At 36.8% G+C, this 21,240-nt stretch overlaps 23 non-coding genes across 23 annotated transcripts; all 23 read left to right on the forward strand.

Moving 5' to 3' along the window:
- Positions 1-274: 274 nt before the first annotated feature.
- Positions 275-393, forward strand: LOC125782832 (5S ribosomal RNA). Its single transcript, XR_007425570.1, has one exon. It is a non-coding gene; the product is annotated as a 5S ribosomal RNA (ribosomal RNA).
- An 804-nt stretch (positions 394-1,197) lies between these two features.
- On the forward strand, positions 1,198-1,316 carry LOC125783246 (5S ribosomal RNA). Its single transcript, XR_007425980.1, has one exon. It is a non-coding gene; the product is annotated as a 5S ribosomal RNA (ribosomal RNA).
- An 803-nt stretch (positions 1,317-2,119) lies between these two features.
- On the forward strand, positions 2,120-2,238 carry LOC125782833 (5S ribosomal RNA). The gene has a single exon (XR_007425571.1). It is a non-coding gene; the product is annotated as a 5S ribosomal RNA (ribosomal RNA).
- An 802-nt stretch (positions 2,239-3,040) lies between these two features.
- On the forward strand, positions 3,041-3,159 carry LOC125783138 (5S ribosomal RNA). Its single transcript, XR_007425873.1, has one exon. It is a non-coding gene; the product is annotated as a 5S ribosomal RNA (ribosomal RNA).
- Positions 3,160-3,965: 806 nt separating this feature from the next.
- On the forward strand, positions 3,966-4,084 carry LOC125782834 (5S ribosomal RNA). The gene has a single exon (XR_007425572.1). It is a non-coding gene; the product is annotated as a 5S ribosomal RNA (ribosomal RNA).
- Positions 4,085-4,886: 802 nt separating this feature from the next.
- LOC125783139 (5S ribosomal RNA) lies at positions 4,887-5,005 on the forward strand. Its single transcript, XR_007425874.1, has one exon. It is a non-coding gene; the product is annotated as a 5S ribosomal RNA (ribosomal RNA).
- Positions 5,006-5,809: 804 nt separating this feature from the next.
- LOC125782835 (5S ribosomal RNA) lies at positions 5,810-5,928 on the forward strand. Its single transcript, XR_007425573.1, has one exon. It is a non-coding gene; the product is annotated as a 5S ribosomal RNA (ribosomal RNA).
- An 804-nt stretch (positions 5,929-6,732) lies between these two features.
- LOC125783141 (5S ribosomal RNA) lies at positions 6,733-6,851 on the forward strand. The gene has a single exon (XR_007425876.1). It is a non-coding gene; the product is annotated as a 5S ribosomal RNA (ribosomal RNA).
- Positions 6,852-7,655: 804 nt separating this feature from the next.
- On the forward strand, positions 7,656-7,774 carry LOC125782837 (5S ribosomal RNA). The gene has a single exon (XR_007425575.1). It is a non-coding gene; the product is annotated as a 5S ribosomal RNA (ribosomal RNA).
- An 803-nt stretch (positions 7,775-8,577) lies between these two features.
- On the forward strand, positions 8,578-8,696 carry LOC125782838 (5S ribosomal RNA). The gene has a single exon (XR_007425576.1). It is a non-coding gene; the product is annotated as a 5S ribosomal RNA (ribosomal RNA).
- An 805-nt stretch (positions 8,697-9,501) lies between these two features.
- On the forward strand, positions 9,502-9,620 carry LOC125782839 (5S ribosomal RNA). The gene has a single exon (XR_007425577.1). It is a non-coding gene; the product is annotated as a 5S ribosomal RNA (ribosomal RNA).
- An 803-nt stretch (positions 9,621-10,423) lies between these two features.
- LOC125783142 (5S ribosomal RNA) lies at positions 10,424-10,542 on the forward strand. Its single transcript, XR_007425877.1, has one exon. It is a non-coding gene; the product is annotated as a 5S ribosomal RNA (ribosomal RNA).
- Positions 10,543-11,346: 804 nt separating this feature from the next.
- LOC125782840 (5S ribosomal RNA) lies at positions 11,347-11,465 on the forward strand. The gene has a single exon (XR_007425578.1). It is a non-coding gene; the product is annotated as a 5S ribosomal RNA (ribosomal RNA).
- An 803-nt stretch (positions 11,466-12,268) lies between these two features.
- Positions 12,269-12,387, forward strand: LOC125782841 (5S ribosomal RNA). The gene has a single exon (XR_007425579.1). It is a non-coding gene; the product is annotated as a 5S ribosomal RNA (ribosomal RNA).
- Positions 12,388-13,190: 803 nt separating this feature from the next.
- LOC125782842 (5S ribosomal RNA) lies at positions 13,191-13,309 on the forward strand. The gene has a single exon (XR_007425580.1). It is a non-coding gene; the product is annotated as a 5S ribosomal RNA (ribosomal RNA).
- An 805-nt stretch (positions 13,310-14,114) lies between these two features.
- LOC125782843 (5S ribosomal RNA) lies at positions 14,115-14,233 on the forward strand. The gene has a single exon (XR_007425581.1). It is a non-coding gene; the product is annotated as a 5S ribosomal RNA (ribosomal RNA).
- An 803-nt stretch (positions 14,234-15,036) lies between these two features.
- On the forward strand, positions 15,037-15,155 carry LOC125782844 (5S ribosomal RNA). The gene has a single exon (XR_007425582.1). It is a non-coding gene; the product is annotated as a 5S ribosomal RNA (ribosomal RNA).
- Positions 15,156-15,957: 802 nt separating this feature from the next.
- Positions 15,958-16,076, forward strand: LOC125782845 (5S ribosomal RNA). Its single transcript, XR_007425583.1, has one exon. It is a non-coding gene; the product is annotated as a 5S ribosomal RNA (ribosomal RNA).
- An 804-nt stretch (positions 16,077-16,880) lies between these two features.
- Positions 16,881-16,999, forward strand: LOC125783143 (5S ribosomal RNA). Its single transcript, XR_007425878.1, has one exon. It is a non-coding gene; the product is annotated as a 5S ribosomal RNA (ribosomal RNA).
- Positions 17,000-17,802: 803 nt separating this feature from the next.
- LOC125782846 (5S ribosomal RNA) lies at positions 17,803-17,921 on the forward strand. The gene has a single exon (XR_007425584.1). It is a non-coding gene; the product is annotated as a 5S ribosomal RNA (ribosomal RNA).
- Positions 17,922-18,725: 804 nt separating this feature from the next.
- On the forward strand, positions 18,726-18,844 carry LOC125783144 (5S ribosomal RNA). The gene has a single exon (XR_007425879.1). It is a non-coding gene; the product is annotated as a 5S ribosomal RNA (ribosomal RNA).
- An 804-nt stretch (positions 18,845-19,648) lies between these two features.
- LOC125782848 (5S ribosomal RNA) lies at positions 19,649-19,767 on the forward strand. Its single transcript, XR_007425586.1, has one exon. It is a non-coding gene; the product is annotated as a 5S ribosomal RNA (ribosomal RNA).
- Positions 19,768-20,570: 803 nt separating this feature from the next.
- Positions 20,571-20,689, forward strand: LOC125783145 (5S ribosomal RNA). Its single transcript, XR_007425880.1, has one exon. It is a non-coding gene; the product is annotated as a 5S ribosomal RNA (ribosomal RNA).
- Positions 20,690-21,240: the final 551 nt, after the last annotated feature.

The raw sequence follows: 21,240 nt of genomic DNA on the forward strand, positions 1-21,240 counted from the left end.
TAATCTGAAGCTTCCATTCCATTGATTAAGAAACGTAGAGCAAGAAAATTGAACAAAAAAATGAAGAGATAAAAATTAAGACATATAGGGAGTTTTTGTCTTTTTTTCTTTGGTTACTTTTTGTAGTGAAAGTTAAAAGGAGCTTTTATTTTGAGGCAAGATCTTTGTATTAGTCCGTAGAGCTGCTTTACTTTTGTCAAGAGCAGTAAATGACAGTGAAAAGACTCAGGTCTGTGAGTGACTTATAAATAGGCTTGTTGGGAGTTGATCTTTCGCTTACGGCCATACCACCCTGAGAACGCCCGATCTCGTCTGATCTCGGAAGCTAAGCAGGGTCGGGCCTGGTTAGTACTTGGATGGGAGACCGCCTGGGAATACCAGGTGCTGTAAGCTTTTCCATCTTTCCTTTATTTTTTACTCCGTTCAGTCCATGATGTCACAAATTTTTACAAGGCTACACTGTGTTTACTCTTCATATAAAACACTTACAGTAAACCATATACAGATTAAATACTCACTTAAAAGTTATTTCATTTTTCTGAAGGAGGATATTGTTTCTTCATGCTAATAAATAAAGAAAAAATGCATTATTTTTTATTTTCTTAACATAGGTACAGGGCGACTGACTCCTGTTCCTGGGGCTCTACCACGCTAAAGATTTCAGATTTAACACACCTGAGTCTAGAATGTTCACGTGATCCTGAAGGTCTTAATTACCTGGATCAAGTGTGCCGCGGACTCAGGCTGTTTGGATGGCAGGGGTGAAAAAATTTAAAAAGGCACCTTCTGTAGGACACAGGGCCTTTCTGTAAATGTATGCCAAGTATACTTTAATGTGTGTGTATGATTTTATTTATTTATTTCTCAGAATATTCTTTGTAAATATGATTTTTTTTTTAATTGGGCTTTTTTTTTTATTGGGCCTAATCTGAAGCTTCCATTCCATTGAGTAAGAAACGTAGAGCAAGAAAATTGAACAAAAAAAATGAAGAGATAAAAATTAAGACATATAGGGAGTTTTTGTCTTTTTTTCTTTGGTTACTTTTTGTAGTGAAAGTTAAAAGGAGCTTTTATTTTGAGGCAAGATCTTTGTATTAGTCCGTAGCTGCTTTACTTTTGTCAAGAGCAGTAAATGACAGTGAAAAGACTCAGGTCTGTGAGTGACTTATAAATAGGCTTGTTGGGAGTTGATCTTTCGCTTACGGCCCTACCACCCTGAGAACGCCCGATCTCGTCTGATCTCGGAAGCTAAGCAGGGTCGGGCCTGGTTAGTACTTGGATGGGAGACCGCCTGGGAATACCAGGTTCTGTAAGCTTTTCCATCTTTCCTTTATTTTTTACTCCGTTCAGTCCATGATGTCACAAATTTTTACAAGGCTACACTGTGTTTACTCTTCATATAAAACACTTACAGTAAACCATATACAGATTAAATACTCACTTAAAAGTTATTTCATATTTCTGAAGGAGGATATTGTTTCTTCATGCTAATAAATGAAGAAAAAATGCATTATTTTTTATTTTCTTAACATAGGTACAGGGCGACTGACTCCTGTTCCTGGGGCTCTACCACGCTAAAGATCTCAGATTTAACACACCTGAGTCTAGAATGTTCACGTGATCCTGAAGGTCTTAATTACCTGGATCAAGTGTGCCGCGGACTCAGGCTGTTTGGATGGCAGGGGTGAAAAAAATTAAAAAGGCACCTTCTGTAGGACACAGGGCCTTTCTGTAAATGTATGCCAAGTATACTTTAATGTGTGTGTATGATTTTATTTATTTATTTCTCAGAATACTCTTTGTAAATATGATTTTTTTTAATTGGGCTTTTTTTTTATTGGGCCTAATCTGAAGCTTCCATTCCATTGAGTAAGAAACGTAGAGCAAGAAAATTGAACAAAAAAAATGAAGAGATAAAAATTAAGACATATAGGCAGTTTTTGTCTTTTTTTCTTTGGTTACTTTTTGTAGTGAAAGTTAAAAGGAGCTTTTATTTTGAGGCAAGATCTTTGTATTAGTCCGTAGAGCTGCTTTACTTTTGTCAAGAGCAGTAAATGACAGTGAAAAGACTCAGGTCTGTGAGTGACTTATAAATAGGCTTGTTGGGAGTTGATCTTTCGCTTACGGCCATACCACCCTGAGAACGCCCGATCTCGTCTGATCTCGGAAGCTAAGCAGGGTCGGGCCTGGTTAGTACTTGGATGGGAGACCGCCTGGGAATACCAGGTGCTGTAAGCTTTTCCATCTTTCCTTTATTTTTTACTCCGTTCAGTCCATGATTTCACAAATTTTTAAAAGGCTACACTGTGTTTACTCTTCATATAAAACACTTACAGTAAACCATATACAGATTAAATACTCACTTAAAAGTTATTTCATTTTTCTGAAGGAGGATATTGTTTCTTCATGCTAATAAATAAAGAAAAAATGCATTATTTTTATTTTCTTAACATAGGTACAGGGCGACTGACTCCTGTTCCTGGGGCTCTACCACGCTAAAGATTTCAGATTTAACACACCTGAGTCTAGAATGTTCACGTGATCCTGAAGGTCCTAATTACCTGGATCAAGTGTGCCGCGGACTCAGGCTGTTTGGATGGCAGGGGTGAAAAAAATTAAAAATGCACCTTCTGTAGGACACAGGGCCTTTCTGTAAATGTATGCCAAGTATACTTTAATGTGTGTGTATGATTTTATTTATTTATTTCTCAGAATATTCTTTGTAAATATGATTTTTTTTTAAATTGGGCTTTTTTTTATTGGGCCTAATCTGAAGCTTCCATTCCATTGATTAAGAAACGTAGAGCAAGAAAATTGAACAAAAAAATGAAGAGATAAAAATTAAGACATATAGGGAGTTTTTGTCTTTTTTTCTTTGGTTACTTTTTGTAGTGAAAGTTAAAAGGAGCTTTTATTTTGAGGCAAGATCTTTGTATTAGTCCGTAGAGCTGCTTTACTTTTGTCAAGAGCAGTAAATGACAGTGAAAAGACTCAGGTCTGTGAGTGACTTATAAATAGGCTTGTTGGGAGTTGATCTTTCGCTTACGGCCATACCACCCTGAGAACGCCCGATCTCGTCTGATCTCGGAAGCTAAGCAGGGTCGGGCCTGGTTAGTACTTGGATGGGAGACCGCCTGGGAATACCAGGTTCTGTAAGCTTTTCCATCTTTCCTTTATTTTTTACTCCGTTCAGTCCATGATGTCACAAATTTTTACAAGGCTACACTGTGTTTACTCTTCATATAAAACACTTACAGTAAACCATATACAGATTAAATACTCACTTAAAAGTTATTTCATTTTTCTGAAGGAGGATATTGTTTCTTCATGCTAATAAATGAAGAAAAAATGCATTATTTTTTATTTTCTTAACATAGGTACAGGGCGACTGACTCCTGTTCCTGGGGCTCTACCACGCTAAAGATCTCAGATTTAACACACCTGAGTCTAGAATGTTCACGTGATCCTGAAGGTCTTAATTACCTGGATCAAGTGTGCCGCGGACTCAGGCTGTTTGGATGGCAGGGGTGAAAAAAATTAAAAAGGCACCTTCTGTAGGACACAGGGCCTTTCTGTAAATGTATGCCAAGTATACTTTAATGTGTGTGTATGATTTTATTAATTTATTTCTCAGAATATTCTTTGTAAATATGATTTTTTTTTTAATTGGGCTTTTTTTTTTATTGGGCCTAATCTGAAGCTTCCATTCCATTGAGTAAGAAACGTAGAGCAAGAAAATTGAACAAAAAAAATGAAGAGATAAAAATTAAGACATATAGGCAGTTTTTGTCTTTTTTTCTTTGGTTACTTTTTGTAGTGAAAGTTAAAAGGAGCTTTTATTTTGAGGCAAGATCTTTGTATTAGTCCGTAGAGCTGCTTTACTTTTGTCAAGAGCAGTAAATGACAGTGAAAAGACTCAGGTCTGTGAGTGACTTATAAATAGGCTTGTTGGGAGTTGATCTTTCGCTTACGGCCATACCACCCTGAGAACGCCCGATCTCGTCTGATCTCGGAAGCTAAGCAGGGTCGGGCCTGGTTAGTACTTGGATGGGAGACCGCCTGGGAATACCAGGTGCTGTAAGCTTTTCCATCTTTCCTTTATTTTTTACTCCGTTCAGTCCATGATTTCACAAATTTTTAAAAGGCTACACTGTGTTTACTCTTCATATAAAACACTTACAGTAAACCATATACAGATTAAATACTCACTTAAAAGTTATTTCATTTTTCTGAAGGAGGATATTGTTTCTTCATGCTAATAAATAAAGAAAAAATGCATTATTTTTATTTTCTTAACATAGGTACAGGGCGACTGACTCCTGTTCCTGGGGCTCTACCACGCTAAAGATTTCAGATTTAACACACCTGAGTCTAGAATGTTCACGTGATCCTGAAGGTCCTAATTACCTGGATCAAGTGTGCCGCGGACTCAGGCTGTTTGGATGGCAGGGGTGAAAAAAATTAAAAATGCACCTTCTGTAGGACACAGGGCCTTTCTGTAAATGTATGCCAAGTATACTTTAATGTGTGTGTATGATTTTATTTATTTATTTCTCAGAATATTCTTTGTAAATATGATTTTTTTTTAAATTGGGCTTTTTTTTATTGGGCCTAATCTGAAGCTTCCATTCCATTGATTAAGAAACGTAGAGCAAGAAAATTGAACAAAAAAATGAAGAGATAAAAATTAAGACATATAGGGAGTTTTTGTCTTTTTTTCTTTGTTTACTTTTTGTAGTGAAAGTTAAAAGGAGCTTTTATTTTGAGGCAAGATCTTTGTATTAGTCCGTAGAGCTGCTTTACTTTTGTCAAGAGCAGTAAATGACAGTGAAAAGACTCAGGTCTGTGAGTGACTTATAAATAGGCTTGTTGGGAGTTGATCTTTCGCTTACGGCCATACCACCCTGAGAACGCCCGATCTCGTCTGATCTCGGAAGCTAAGCAGGGTCGGGCCTGGTTAGTACTTGGATGGGAGACCGCCTGGGAATACCAGGTTCTGTAAGCTTTTCCATCTTTCCTTTATTTTTTACTCCGTTCAGTCCATGATGTCACAAATTTTTACAAGGCTACACTGTGTTTACTCTTCATATAAAACACTTACAGTAAACCATATACAGATTAAATACTCACTTAAAAGTTATTTCATTTTTCTGAAGGAGGATATTGTTTCTTCATGCTAATAAATGAAGAAAAAATGCATTATTTTTTATTTTCTTAACATAGGTACAGGGCGACTGACTCCTGTTCCTGGGGCTCTACCACGCTAAAGATCTCAGATTTAACACACCTGAGTCTAGAATGTTCACGTGATCCTGAAGGTCTTAATTACCTGGATCAAGTGTGCCGCGGACTCAGGCTGTTTGGATGGCAGGGGTGAAAAAAATTAAAAAGGCACCTTCTGTAGGACACAGGGCCTTTCTGTAAATGTATGCCAAGTATACTTTAATGTGTGTGTATGATTTTATTTATTTATTTCTCAGAATATTCTTTGTAAATATGATTTTTTTTAAAATTGGGCTTTTTTTTTATTGGGCCTAATCTGAAGCTTCCATTCCATTGATTAAGAAACGTAGAGCAAGAAAATTGAACAAAAAAATGAAGAGATAAAAATTAAGACATATAGGGAGTTTTTGTCTTTTTTTCTTTGGTTACTTTTTGTAGTGAAAGTTAAAAGGAGCTTTTATTTTGAGGCAAGATCTTTGTATTAGTCCGTAGAGCTGCTTTACTTTTGTCAAGAGCAGTAAATGACAGTGAAAAGACTCAGGTCTGTGAGTGACTTATAAATAGGCTTGTTGGGAGTTGATCTTTCGCTTACGGCCATACCACCCTGAGAACGCCCGATCTCGTCTGATCTCGGAAGCTAAGCAGGGTCGGGCCTGGTTAGTACTTGGATGGGAGACCGCCTGGGAATACCAGGTGCTGTAAGCTTTTCCATCTTTCCTTTATTTTTTACTCCGTTCAGTCCATGATGTCACAAATTTTTACAAGGCTACACTGTGTTTACTCTTCATATAAAACACTTACAGTAAACCATATACAGATTAAATACTCACTTAAAAGTTATTTCATTTTTCTGAAGGAGGATATTGTTTCTTCATGCTAATAAATAAAGAAAAAATGCATTATTTTTTATTTTCTTAACATAGGTACAGGGCGACTGACTCCTGTTCCTGGGGCTCTACCACGCTAAAGATTTCAGATTTAACACACCTGAGTCTAGAATGTTCACGTGATCCTGAAGGTCTTAATTACCTGGATCAAGTGTGCCGCGGACTCAGGCTGTTTGGATGGCAGGGGTGAAAAAATTTAAAAAGGCACCTTCTGTAGGACACAGGGCCTTTCTGTAAATGTATGCCAAGTATACTTTAATGTGTGTGTATGATTTTATTTATTTATTTCTCAGAATATTCTTTGTAAATATGATTTTTTTTTTAATTGGGCTTTTTTTTTTATTGGGCCTAATCTGAAGCTTCCATTCCATTGAGTAAGAAACGTAGAGCAAGAAAATTGAACAAAAAAAATGAAGAGATAAAAATTAAGACATATAGGGAGTTTTTGTCTTTTTTTCTTTGGTTACTTTTTGTAGTGAAAGTTAAAAGGAGCTTTTATTTTGAGGCAAGATCTTTGTATTAGTCCGTAGCTGCTTTACTTTTGTCAAGAGCAGTAAATGACAGTGAAAAGATTCAGGTCTGTGAGTGACTTATAAATAGGCTTGTTGGGAGTTGATCTTTCGCTTACGGCCATACCACCCTGAGAACGCCCGATCTCGTCTGATCTCGGAAGCTAAGCAGGGTCGGGCCTGGTTAGTACTTGGATGGGAGACCGCCTGGGAATACCAGGTTCTGTAAGCTTTTCCATCTTTCCTTTATTTTTTACTCCGTTCAGTCCATGATGTCACAAATTTTTACAAGGCTACACTGTGTTTACTCTTCATATAAAACACTTACAGTAAACCATATACAGATTAAATACTCACTTAAAAGTTATTTCATTTTTCTGAAGGAGGATATTGTTTCTTCATGCTAATAAATGAAGAAAAAATGCATTATTTTTTATTTTCTTAACATAGGTACAGGGCGACTGACTCCTGTTCCTGGGGCTCTACCACGCTAAAGATCTCAGATTTAACACACCTGAGTCTAGAATGTTCACGTGATCCTGAAGGTCTTAATTACCTGGATCAAGTGTGCCGCGGACTCAGGCTGTTTGGATGGCAGGGGTGAAAAAAATTAAAAAGGCACCTTCTGTAGGACACAGGGCCTTTCTGTAAATGTATGCCAAGTATACTTTAATGTGTGTGTATGATTTTATTTATTTATTTCTCAGAATATTCTTTGTAAATATGATTTTTTTTTAAATTGGGCTTTTTTTTTATTGGGCCTAATCTGAAGCTTCCATTCCATTGATTAAGAAACGTAGAGCAAGAAAATTGAACAAAAAAATGAAGAGATAAAAATTAAGACATATAGGGAGTTTTTGTCTTTTTTTCTTTGGTTACTTTTTGTAGTGAAAGTTAAAAGGAGCTTTTATTTTGAGGCAAGATCTTTGTATTAGTCCGTAGAGCTGCTTTACTTTTGTCAAGAGCAGTAAATGACAGTGAAAAGACTCAGGTCTGTGAGTGACTTATAAATAGGCTTGTTGGGAGTTGATCTTTCGCTTACGGCCATACCACCCTGAGAACGCCCGATCTCGTCTGATCTCGGAAGCTAAGCAGGGTCGGGCCTGGTTAGTACTTGGATGGGAGACCGCCTGGGAATACCAGGTGCTGTAAGCTTTTCCATCTTTCCTTTATTTTTTACTCCGTTCAGTCCATGATGTCACAAATTTTTACAAGGCTACACTGTGTTTACTCTTCATATAAAACACTTACAGTAAACCATATACAGATTAAATACTCACTTAAAAGTTATTTCATTTTTCTGAAGGAGGATATTGTTTCTTCATGCTAATAAATAAAGAAAAAATGCATTATTTTTTATTTTCTTAACATAGGTACAGGGCGACTGACTCCTGTTCCTGGGGCTCTACCACGCTAAAGATTTCAGATTTAACACACCTGAGTCTAGAATGTTCTCGTGATCCTGAAGGTCTTAATTACCTGGATCAAGTGTGCCGCGGACTCAGGCTGTTTGGATGGCAGGGGTGAAAAAAATTAAAAAGGCACCTTCTGTAGGACACAGGGCCTTTCTGTAAATGTATGCCAAGTATACTTTAATGTGTGTGTATGATTTTATTAATTTATTTCTCAGAATACTCTTTGTAAATATGATTTTTTTTAATTGGGCTTTTTTTTTATTGGGCCTAATCTGAAGCTTCCATTCCATTGAGTAAGAAACGTAGAGCAAGAAAATTGAACAAAAAAAATGAAGAGATAAAAATTAAGACATATAGGCAGTTTTTGTCTTTTTTTCTTTGGTTACTTTTTGTAGTGAAAGTTAAAAGGAGCTTTTATTTTGAGGCAAGATCTTTGTATTAGTCCGTAGAGCTGCTTTACTTTTGTCAAGAGCAGTAAATGACAGTGAAAAGACTCAGGTCTGTGAGTGACTTATAAATAGGCTTGTTGGGAGTTGATCTTTCGCTTACGGCCATACCACCCTGAGAACGCCCGATCTCGTCTGATCTCGGAAGCTAAGCAGGGTCGGGCCTGGTTAGTACTTGGATGGGAGACCGCCTGGGAATACCAGGTGCTGTAAGCTTTTCCATCTTTCCTTTATTTTTTACTCCGTTCAGTCCATGATTTCACAAATTTTTAAAAGGCTACACTGTGTTTACTCTTCATATAAAACACTTACAGTAAACCATATACAGATTAAATACTCACTTAAAAGTTATTTCATTTTTCTGAAGGAGGATATTGTTTCTTCATGCTAATAAATAAAGAAAAAATGCATTATTTTTTATTTTCTTAACATAGGTACAGGGCGACTGACTCCTGTTCCTGGGGCTCTACCACGCTAAAGATTTCAGATTTAACACACCTGAGTCTAGAATGTTCACGTGATCCTGAAGGTCTTAATTACCTGGATCAAGTGTGCCGCGGACTCAGGCTGTTTGGATGGCAGGGGTGAAAAAAATTAAAAAGGCACCTTCTGTAGGACACAGGGCCTTTCTGTAAATGTATGCCAAGTATACTTTAATGTGTGTGTATGATTTTATTTATTTATTTCTCAGAATACTCTTTGTAAATATGATTTTTTTTTAATTGGGCTTTTTTTTTTATTGGGCCTAATCTGAAGCTTCCATTCCATTGAGTAAGAAACGTAGAGCAAGAAAATTGAACAAAAAAAATGAAGAGATAAAAATTAAGACATATAGGGAGTTTTTGTCTTTTTTTCTTTGTTTACTTTTTGTAGTGAAAGTTAAAAGGAGCTTTTATTTTGAGGCAAGATCTTTGTATTAGTCCGTAGAGCTGCTTTACTTTTGTCAAGAGCAGTAAATGACAGTGAAAAGACTCAGGTCTGTGAGTGACTTATAAATAGGCTTGTTGGGAGTTGATCTTTCGCTTACGGCCATACCACCCTGAGAACGCCCGATCTCGTCTGATCTCGGAAGCTAAGCAGGGTCGGGCCTGGTTAGTACTTGGATGGGAGACCGCCTGGGAATACCAGGTGCTGTAAGCTTTTCCATCTTTCCTTTATTTTTTACTCCGTTCAGTCCATGATGTCACAAATTTTTACAAGGCTACACTGTGTTTACTCTTCATATAAAACACTTACAGTAAACCATATACAGATTAAATACTCACTTAAAAGTTATTTCATTTTTCTGAAGGAGGATATTGTTTCTTCATGCTAATAAATAAAGAAAAAATGCATTATTTTTTATTTTCTTAACATAGGTACAGGGCGACTGACTCCTGTTCCTGGGGCTCTACCACGCTAAAGATTTCAGATTTAACACACCTGAGTCTAGAATGTTCACGTGATCCTGAAGGTCTTAATTACCTGGATCAAGTGTGCCGCGGACTCAGGCTGTTTGGATGGCAGGGGTGAAAAAAATTAAAAAGGCACCTTCTGTAGGACACAGGGCCTTTCTGTAAATGTATGCCAAGTATACTTTAATGTGTGTGTATGATTTTATTTATTTATTTCTCAGAATACTCTTTGTAAATATGATTTTTTTTAATTGGGCTTTTTTTTTATTGGGCCTAATCTGAAGCTTCCATTCCATTGAGTAAGAAACGTAGAGCAAGAAAATTGAACAAAAAAAATGAAGAGATAAAAATTAAGACATATAGGCAGTTTTTGTCTTTTTTTCTTTGGTTACTTTTTGTAGTGAAAGTTAAAAGGAGCTTTTATTTTGAGGCAAGATCTTTGTATTAGTCCGTAGAGCTGCTTTACTTTTGTCAAGAGCAGTAAATGACAGTGAAAAGACTCAGGTCTGTGAGTGACTTATAAATAGGCTTGTTGGGAGTTGATCTTTCGCTTACGGCCATACCACCCTGAGAACGCCCGATCTCGTCTGATCTCGGAAGCTAAGCAGGGTCGGGCCTGGTTAGTACTTGGATGGGAGACCGCCTGGGAATACCAGGTTCTGTAAGCTTTTCCATCTTTCCTTTATTTTTTACTCCGTTCAGTCCATGATGTCACAAATTTTTACAAGGCTACACTGTGTTTACTCTTCATATAAAACACTTACAGTAAACCATATACAGATTAAATACTCACTTAAAAGTTATTTCATTTTTCTGAAGGAGGATATTGTTTCTTCATGCTAATAAATGAAGAAAAAATGCATTATTTTTTATTTTCTTAACATAGGTACAGGGCGACTGACTCCTGTTCCTGGGGCTCTACCACGCTAAAGATCTCAGATTTAACACACCTGAGTCTAGAATGTTCACGTGATCCTGAAGGTCTTAATTACCTGGATCAAGTGTGCCGCGGACTCAGGCTGTTTGGATGGCAGGGGTGAAAAAAATTAAAAAGGCACCTTCTGTAGGACACAGGGCCTTTCTGTAAATGTATGCCAAGTATACTTTAATGTGTGTGTATGATTTTATTTATTTATTTCTCAGAATATTCTTTGTAAATATGATTTTTTTTAAAATTGGGCTTTTTTTTTATTGGGCCTAATCTGAAGCTTCCATTCCATTGATTAAGAAACGTAGAGCAAGAAAATTGAACAAAAAAATGAAGAGATAAAAATTAAGACATATAGGGAGTTTTTGTCTTTTTTTCTTTGGTTACTTTTTGTAGTGAAAGTTAAAAGGAGCTTTTATTTTGAGGCAAGATCTTTGTATTAGTCCGTAGAGCTGCTTTACTTTTGTCAAGAGCAGTAAATGACAGTGAAAAGACTCAGGTCTGTGAGTGACTTATAAATAGGCTTGTTGGGAGTTGATCTTTCGCTTACGGCCATACCACCCTGAGAACGCCCGATCTCGTCTGATCTCGGAAGCTAAGCAGGGTCGGGCCTGGTTAGTACTTGGATGGGAGACCGCCTGGGAATACCAGGTGCTGTAAGCTTTTCCATCTTTCCTTTATTTTTTACTCCGTTCAGTCCATGATGTCACAAATTTTTACAAGGCTACACTGTGTTTACTCTTCATATAAAACACTTACAGTAAACCATATACAGATTAAATACTCACTTAAAAGTTATTTCATTTTTCTGAAGGAGGATATTGTTTCTTCATGCTAATAAATGAAGAAAAAATGCATTATTTTTTATTTTCTTAACATAGGTACAGGGCGACTGACTCCTGTTCCTGGGGCTCTACCACGCTAAAGATCTCAGATTTAACACACCTGAGTCTAGAATGTTCACGTGATCCTGAAGGTCTTAATTACCTGGATCAAGTGTGCCGCGGACTCAGGCTGTTTGGATGGCAGGGGTGAAAAAATTTAAAAAGGCACCTTCTGTAGGACACAGGGCCTTTCTGTAAATGTATGCCAAGTATACTTTAATGTGTGTGTATGATTTTATTTATTTATTTCTCAGAATATTCTTTGTAAATATGATTTTTTTTTAAATTGGGCTTTTTTTTATTGGGCCTAATCTGAAGCTTCCATTCCATTGATTAAGAAACGTAGAGCAAGAAAATTGAACAAAAAAATGAAGAGATAAAAATTAAGACATATAGGGAGTTTTTGTCTTTTTTTCTTTGGTTACTTTTTGTAGTGAAAGTTAAAAGGAGCTTTTATTTTGAGGCAAGATCTTTGTATTAGTCCGTAGAGCTGCTTTACTTTTGTCAAGAGCAGTAAATGACAGTGAAAAGACTCAGGTCTGTGAGTGACTTATAAATAGGCTTGTTGGGAGTTGATCTTTCGCTTACGGCCATACCACCCTGAGAACGCCCGATCTCGTCTGATCTCGGAAGCTAAGCAGGGTCGGGCCTGGTTAGTACTTGGATGGGAGACCGCCTGGGAATACCAGGTGCTGTAAGCTTTTCCATCTTTCCTTTATTTTTTACTCCGTTCAGTCCATGATGTCACAAATTTTTACAAGGCTACACTGTGTTTACTCTTCATATAAAACACTTACAGTAAACCATATACAGATTAAATACTCACTTAAAAGTTATTTCATTTTTCTGAAGGAGGATATTGTTTCTTCATGCTAATAAATAAAGAAAAAATGCATTATTTTTTATTTTCTTAACATAGGTACAGGGCGACTGACTCCTGTTCCTGGGGCTCTACCACGCTAAAGATTTCAGATTTAACACACCTGAGTCTAGAATGTTCTCGTGATCCTGAAGGTCTTAATTACCTGGATCAAGTGTGCCGCGGACTCAGGCTGTTTGGATGGCAGGGGTGAAAAAAATTAAAAAGGCACCTTCTGTAGGACACAGGGCCTTTCTGTAAATGTATGCCAAGTATACTTTAATGTGTGTGTATGATTTTATTAATTTATTTCTCAGAATACTCTTTGTAAATATGATTTTTTTTAATTGGGCTTTTTTTTTATTGGGCCTAATCTGAAGCTTCCATTCCATTGAGTAAGAAACGTAGAGCAAGAAAATTGAACAAAAAAAATGAAGAGATAAAAATTAAGACATATAGGCAGTTTTTGTCTTTTTTTCTTTGGTTACTTTTTGTAGTGAAAGTTAAAAGGAGCTTTTATTTTGAGGCAAGATCTTTGTATTAGTCCGTAGAGCTGCTTTACTTTTGTCAAGAGCAGTAAATGACAGTGAAAAGACTCAGGTCTGTGAGTGACTTATAAATAGGCTTGTTGGGAGTTGATCTTTCGCTTACGGCCATACCACCCTGAGAACGCCCGATCTCGTCTGATCTCGGAAGCTAAGCAGGGTCGGGCCTGGTTAGTACTTGGATGGGAGACCGCCTGGGAATACCAGGTGCTGTAAGCTTTTCCATCTTTCCTTTATTTTTTACTCCGTTCAGTCCATGATTTCACAAATTTTTAAAAGGCTACACTGTGTTTACTCTTCATATAAAACACTTACAGTAAACCATATACAGATTAAATACTCACTTAAAAGTTATTTCATTTTTCTGAAGGAGGATATTGTTTCTTCATGCTAATAAATAAAGAAAAAATGCATTATTTTTTATTTTCTTAACATAGGTACAGGGCGACTGACTCCTGTTCCTGGGGCTCTACCACGCTAAAGATTTCAGATTTAACACACCTGAGTCTAGAATGTTCACGTGATCCTGAAGGTCTTAATTACCTGGATCAAGTGTGCCGCGGACTCAGGCTGTTTGGATGGCAGGGGTGAAAAAAATTAAAAAGGCACCTTCTGTAGGACACAGGGCCTTTCTGTAAATGTATGCCAAGTATACTTTAATGTGTGTGTATGATTTTATTTATTTATTTCTCAGAATACTCTTTGTAAATATGATTTTTTTTTAATTGGGCTTTTTTTTTTATTGGGCCTAATCTGAAGCTTCCATTCCATTGAGTAAGAAACGTAGAGCAAGAAAATTGAACAAAAAAAATGAAGAGATAAAAATTAAGACATATAGGGAGTTTTTGTCTTTTTTTCTTTGTTTACTTTTTGTAGTGAAAGTTAAAAGGAGCTTTTATTTTGAGGCAAGATCTTTGTATTAGTCCGTAGAGCTGCTTTACTTTTGTCAAGAGCAGTAAATGACAGTGAAAAGACTCAGGTCTGTGAGTGACTTATAAATAGGCTTGTTGGGAGTTGATCTTTCGCTTACGGCCATACCACCCTGAGAACGCCCGATCTCGTCTGATCTCGGAAGCTAAGCAGGGTCGGGCCTGGTTAGTACTTGGATGGGAGACCGCCTGGGAATACCAGGTGCTGTAAGCTTTTCCATCTTTCCTTTATTTTTTACTCCGTTCAGTCCATGATGTCACAAATTTTTACAAGGCTACACTGTGTTTACTCTTCATATAAAACACTTACAGTAAACCATATACAGATTAAATACTCACTTAAAAGTTATTTCATTTTTCTGAAGGAGGATATTGTTTCTTCATGCTAATAAATAAAGAAAAAATGCATTATTTTTTATTTTCTTAACATAGGTACAGGGCGACTGACTCCTGTTCCTGGGGCTCTACCACGCTAAAGATTTCAGATTTAACACACCTGAGTCTAGAATGTTCACGTGATCCTGAAGGTCTTAATTACCTGGATCAAGTGTGCCGCGGACTCAGGCTGTTTGGATGGCAGGGGTGAAAAAAATTAAAAAGGCACCTTCTGTAGGACACAGGGCCTTTCTGTAAATGTATGCCAAGTATACTTTAATGTGTGTGTATGATTTCATTTATTTATTTCTCAGAATACTCTTTGTAAATATGATGTTTTTTAATTGGGCTTTTTTTTTATTGGGCCTAATCTGAAGCTTCCATTCCATTGAGTAAGAAACGTAGAGCAAGAAAATTGAACAAAAAAAATGAAGAGATAAAAATTAAGACATATAGGCAGTTTTTGTCTTTTTTTCTTTGGTTACTTTTTGTAGTGAAAGTTAAAAGGAGCTTTTATTTTGAGGCAAGATCTTTGTATTAGTCCGTAGAGCTGCTTTACTTTTGTCAAGAGCAGTAAATGACAGTGAAAAGACTCAGGTCTGTGAGTGACTTATAAATAGGCTTGTTGGGAGTTGATCTTTCGCTTACGGCCATACCACCCTGAGAACGCCCGATCTCGTCTGATCTCGGAAGCTAAGCAGGGTCGGGCCTGGTTAGTACTTGGATGGGAGACCGCCTGGGAATACCAGGTGCTGTAAGCTTTTCCATCTTTCCTTTATTTTTTACTCCGTTCAGTCCATGATTTCACAAATTTTTAAAAGGCTACACTGTGTTTACTCTTCATATAAAACACTTACAGTAAACCATATACAGATTAAATACTCACTTAAAAGTTATTTCATTTTTCTGAAGGAGGATATTGTTTCTTCATGCTAATAAATAAAGAAAAAATGCATTATTTTTATTTTCTTAACATAGGTACAGGGCGACTGACTCCTGTTCCTGGGGCTCTACCACGCTAAAGATTTCAGATTTAACACACCTGAGTCTAGAATGTTCACGTGATCCTGAAGGTCCTAATTACCTGGATCAAGTGTGCCGCGGACTCAGGCTGTTTGGATGGCAGGGGTGAAAAAAATTAAAAATGCACCTTCTGTAGGACACAGGGCCTTTCTGTAAATGTATGCCAAGTATACTTTAATGTGTGTGTATGATTTTATTTATTTATTTCTCAGAATATTCTTTGTAAATATGATTTTTTTTTAAATTGGGCTTTTTTTTATTGGGCCTAATCTGAAGCTTCCATTCCATTGATTAAGAAACGTAGAGCAAGAAAATTGAACAAAAAAATGAAGAGATAAAAATTAAGACATATAGGGAGTTTTTGTCTTTTTTTCTTTGGTTACTTTTTGTAGTGAAAGTTAAAAGGAGCTTTTATTTTGAGGCAAGATCTTTGTATTAGTCCGTAGAGCTGCTTTACTTTTGTCAAGAGCAGTAAATGACAGTGAAAAGACTCAGGTCTGTGAGTGACTTATAAATAGGCTTGTTGGGAGTTGATCTTTCGCTTACGGCCATACCACCCTGAGAACGCCCGATCTCGTCTGATCTCGGAAGCTAAGCAGGGTCGGGCCTGGTTAGTACTTGGATGGGAGACCGCCTGGGAATACCAGGTGCTGTAAGCTTTTCCATCTTTCCTTTATTTTTTACTCCGTTCAGTCCATGATGTCACAAATTTTTACAAGGCTACACTGTGTTTACTCTTCATATAAAACACTTACAGTAAACCATATACAGATTAAATACTCACTTAAAAGTTATTTCATTTTTCTGAAGGAGGATATTGTTTCTTCATGCTAATAAATAAAGAAAAAATGCATTATTTTTTATTTTCTTAACATAGGTACAGGGCGACTGACTCCTGTTCCTGGGGCTCTACCACGCTAAAGATTTCAGATTTAACACACCTGAGTCTAGAATGTTCACGTGATCCTGAAGGTCTTAATTACCTGGATCAAGTGTGCCGCGGACTCAGGCTGTTTGGATGGCAGGGGTGAAAAAATTTAAAAAGGCACCTTCTGTAGGACACAGGGCCTTTCTGTAAATGTATGCCAAGTATACTTTAATGTGTGTGTATGATTTTATTTATTTATTTCTCAGAATATTCTTTGTAAATATGATTTTTTTTTTAATTGGGCTTTTTTTTTTATTGGGCCTAATCTGAAGCTTCCATTCCATTGAGTAAGAAACGTAGAGCAAGAAAATTGAACAAAAAAAATGAAGAGATAAAAATTAAGACATATAGGGAGTTTTTGTCTTTTTTTCTTTGGTTACTTTTTGTAGTGAAAGTTAAAAGGAGCTTTTATTTTGAGGCAAGATCTTTGTATTAGTCCGTAGCTGCTTTACTTTTGTCAAGAGCAGTAAATGACAGTGAAAAGACTCAGGTCTGTGAGTGACTTATAAATAGGCTTGTTGGGAGTTGATCTTTCGCTTACGGCCATACCACCCTGAGAACGCCCGATCTCGTCTGATCTCGGAAGCTAAGCAGGGTCGGGCCTGGTTAGTACTTGGATGGGAGACCGCCTGGGAATACCAGGTTCTGTAAGCTTTTCCATCTTTCCTTTATTTTTTACTCCGTTCAGTCCATGATGTCACAAATTTTTACAAGGCTACACTGTGTTTACTCTTCATATAAAACACTTACAGTAAACCATATACAGATTAAATACTCACTTAAAAGTTATTTCATTTTTCTGAAGGAGGATATTGTTTCTTCATGCTAATAAATGAAGAAAAAATGCATTATTTTTTATTTTCTTAACATAGGTACAGGGCGACTGACTCCTGTTCCTGGGGCTCTACCACGCTAAAGATCTCAGATTTAACACACCTGAGTCTAGAATGTTCACGTGATCCTGAAGGTCTTAATTACCTGGATCAAGTGTGCCGCGGACTCAGGCTGTTTGGATGGCAGGGGTGAAAAAAATTAAAAAGGCACCTTCTGTAGGACACAGGGCCTTTCTGTAAATGTATGCCAAGTATACTTTAATGTGTGTGTATGATTTTATTTATTTATTTCTCAGAATATTCTTTGTAAATATGATTTTTTTTTAAATTGGGCTTTTTTTTATTGGGCCTAATCTGAAGCTTCCATTCCATTGATTAAGAAACGTAGAGCAAGAAAATTGAACAAAAAAATGAAGAGATAAAAATTAAGACATATAGGGAGTTTTTGTCTTTTTTTCTTTGGTTACTTTTTGTAGTGAAAGTTAAAAGGAGCTTTTATTTTGAGGCAAGATCTTTGTATTAGTCCGTAGAGCTGCTTTACTTTTGTCAAGAGCAGTAAATGACAGTGAAAAGACTCAGGTCTGTGAGTGACTTATAAATAGGCTTGTTGGGAGTTGATCTTTCGCTTACGGCCATACCACCCTGAGAACGCCCGATCTCGTCTGATCTCGGAAGCTAAGCAGGGTCGGGCCTGGTTAGTACTTGGATGGGAGACCGCCTGGGAATACCAGGTGCTGTAAGCTTTTCCATCTTTCCTTTATTTTTTACTCCGTTCAGTCCATGATGTCACAAATTTTTACAAGGCTACACTGTGTTTACTCTTCATATAAAACACTTACAGTAAACCATATACAGATTAAATACTCACTTAAAAGTTATTTCATTTTTCTGAAGGAGGATATTGTTTCTTCATGCTAATAAATAAAGAAAAAATGCATTATTTTTTATTTTCTTAACATAGGTACAGGGCGACTGACTCCTGTTCCTGGGGCTCTACCACGCTAAAGATTTCAGATTTAACACACCTGAGTCTAGAATGTTCACGTGATCCTGAAGGTCTTAATTACCTGGATCAAGTGTGCCGCGGACTCAGGCTGTTTGGATGGCAGGGGTGAAAAAATTTAAAAAGGCACCTTCTGTAGGACACAGGGCCTTTCTGTAAATGTATGCCAAGTATACTTTAATGTGTGTGTATGATTTTATTTATTTATTTCTCAGAATATTCTTTGTAAATATGATTTTTTTTTTAATTGGGCTTTTTTTTTTATTGGGCCTAATCTGAAGCTTCCATTCCATTGAGTAAGAAACGTAGAGCAAGAAAATTGAACAAAAAAAATGAAGAGATAAAAATTAAGACATATAGGGAGTTTTTGTCTTTTTTTCTTTGGTTACTTTTTGTAGTGAAAGTTAAAAGGAGCTTTTATTTTGAGGCAAGATCTTTGTATTAGTCCGTAGCTGCTTTACTTTTGTCAAGAGCAGTAAATGACAGTGAAAAGACTCAGGTCTGTGAGTGACTTATAAATAGGCTTGTTGGGAGTTGATCTTTCGCTTACGGCCATACCACCCTGAGAACGCCCGATCTCGTCTGATCTCGGAAGCTAAGCAGGGTCGGGCCTGGTTAGTACTTGGATGGGAGACCGCCTGGGAATACCAGGTTCTGTAAGCTTTTCCATCTTTCCTTTATTTTTTACTCCGTTCAGTCCATGATGTCACAAATTTTTACAAGGCTACACTGTGTTTACTCTTCATATAAAACACTTACAGTAAACCATATACAGATTAAATACTCACTTAAAAGTTATTTCATTTTTCTGAAGGAGGATATTGTTTCTTCATGCTAATAAATGAAGAAAAAATGCATTATTTTTTATTTTCTTAACATAGGTACAGGGCGACTGACTCCTGTTCCTGGGGCTCTACCACGCTAAAGATCTCAGATTTAACACACCTGAGTCTAGAATGTTCACGTGATCCTGAAGGTCTTAATTACCTGGATCAAGTGTGCCGCGGACTCAGGCTGTTTGGATGGCAGGGGTGAAAAAAATTAAAAAGGCACCTTCTGTAGGACACAGGGCCTTTCTGTAAATGTATGCCAAGTATACTTTAATGTGTGTGTATGATTTTATTTATTTATTTCTCAGAATATTCTTTGTAAATATGATTTTTTTTTAAATTGGGCTTTTTTTTTATTGGGCCTAATCTGAAGCTTCCATTCCATTGATTAAGAAACGTAGAGCAAGAAAATTGAACAAAAAAATGAAGAGATAAAAATTAAGACATATAGGGAGTTTTTGTCTTTTTTTCTTTGTTTACTTTTTGTAGTGAAAGTTAAAAGGAGCTTTTATTTTGAGGCAAGATCTTTGTATTAGTCCGTAGAGCTGCTTTACTTTTGTCAAGAGCAGTAAATGACAGTGAAAAGACTCAGGTCTGTGAGTGACTTATAAATAGGCTTGTTGGGAGTTGATCTTTCGCTTACGGCCATACCACCCTGAGAACGCCCGATCTCGTCTGATCTCGGAAGCTAAGCAGGGTCGGGCCTGGTTAGTACTTGGATGGGAGACCGCCTGGGAATACCAGGTGCTGTAAGCTTTTCCATTTTTCCTTTATTTTTTACTCCGTTCAGTCCATGATGTCACAAATTTTTACAAGGCTACACTGTGTTTACTCTTCATATAAAACACTTACAGTAAACCATATACAGATTAAATACTCACTTAAAAGTTATTTCATTTTTCTGAAGGAGGATATTGTTTCTTCATGCTAATAAATAAAGAAAAAATGCATTATTTTTTATTTTCTTAACATAGGTACAGGGCGACTGACTCCTGTTCCTGGGGCTCTACCACGCTAAAGATTTCAGATTTAACACACCTGAGTCTAGAATGTTCACGTGATCCTGAAGGTCTTAATTACCTGGATCAAGTGTGCCGCGGACTCAGGCTGTTTGGATGGCAGGGGTGAAAAAATTTAAAAAGGCACCTTCTGTAGGACACAGGGCCTTTCTGTAAATGTATGCCAAGTATACTTTAATGTGTGTGTATGATTTTATTTATTTATTTCTCAGAATATTCTTTGTAAATATGATTTTTTTTTTAATTGGGCTTTTTTTTTATTGGGCCTAATCTGAAGCTTCCATTCCATTGAGTAAGAAACGTAGAGCAAGAAAATTGAACAAAAAAAATGAAGAGATAAAAATTAAGACATATAGGGAGTTTTTGTCTTTTTTTCTTTGGTTACTTTTTGTAGTGAAAGTTAAAAGGAGCTTTTATTTTGAGGCAAGATCTTTGTATTAGTCCGTAGCTGCTTTACTTTTGTCAAGAGCAGTAAATGACAGTGAAAAGATTCAGGTCTGTGAGTGACTTATAAATAGGCTTGTTGGGAGTTGATCTTTCGCTTACGGCCATACCACCCTGAGAACGCCCGATCTCGTCTGATCTCGGAAGCTAAGCAGGGTCGGGCCTGGTTAGTACTTGGATGGGAGACCGCCTGGGAATACCAGGTTCTGTAAGCTTTTCCATCTTTCCTTTATTTTTTACTCCGTTCAGTCCATGATGTCACAAATTTTTACAAGGCTACACTGTGTTTACTCTTCATATAAAACACTTACAGTAAACCATATACAGATTAAATACTCACTTAAAAGTTATTTCATTTTTCTGAAGGAGGATATTGTTTCTTCATGCTAATAAATGAAGAAAAAATGCATTATTTTTTATTTTCTTAACATAGGTACAGGGCGACTGACTCCTGTTCCTGGGGCTCTACCACGCTAAAGATCTCAGATTTAACACACCTGAGTCTAGAATGTTCACGTGATCCTGAAGGTCTTAATTACCTGGATCAAGTGTGCCGCGGACTCAGGCTGTTTGGATGGCAGGGGTGAAAAAAATTAAAAAGGCACCTTCTGTAGGACACAGGGCCTTTCTGTAAATGTATGCCAAGTATACTTTAATGTGTGTGTATGATTTTATTTATTTATTTCTCAGAATATTCTTTGTAAATATGATTTTTTTTTTAAATTGGGCTTTTTTTTTATTGGGCCTAATCTGAAGCTTCCATTCC

The sequence above is a fragment of the Astyanax mexicanus genome, chromosome 18, assembly GCF_023375975.1.
Source record: "Astyanax mexicanus isolate ESR-SI-001 chromosome 18, AstMex3_surface, whole genome shotgun sequence".
In the NCBI taxonomy this organism is placed as follows: Eukaryota; Metazoa; Chordata; class Actinopteri; order Characiformes; family Acestrorhamphidae; genus Astyanax; species Astyanax mexicanus.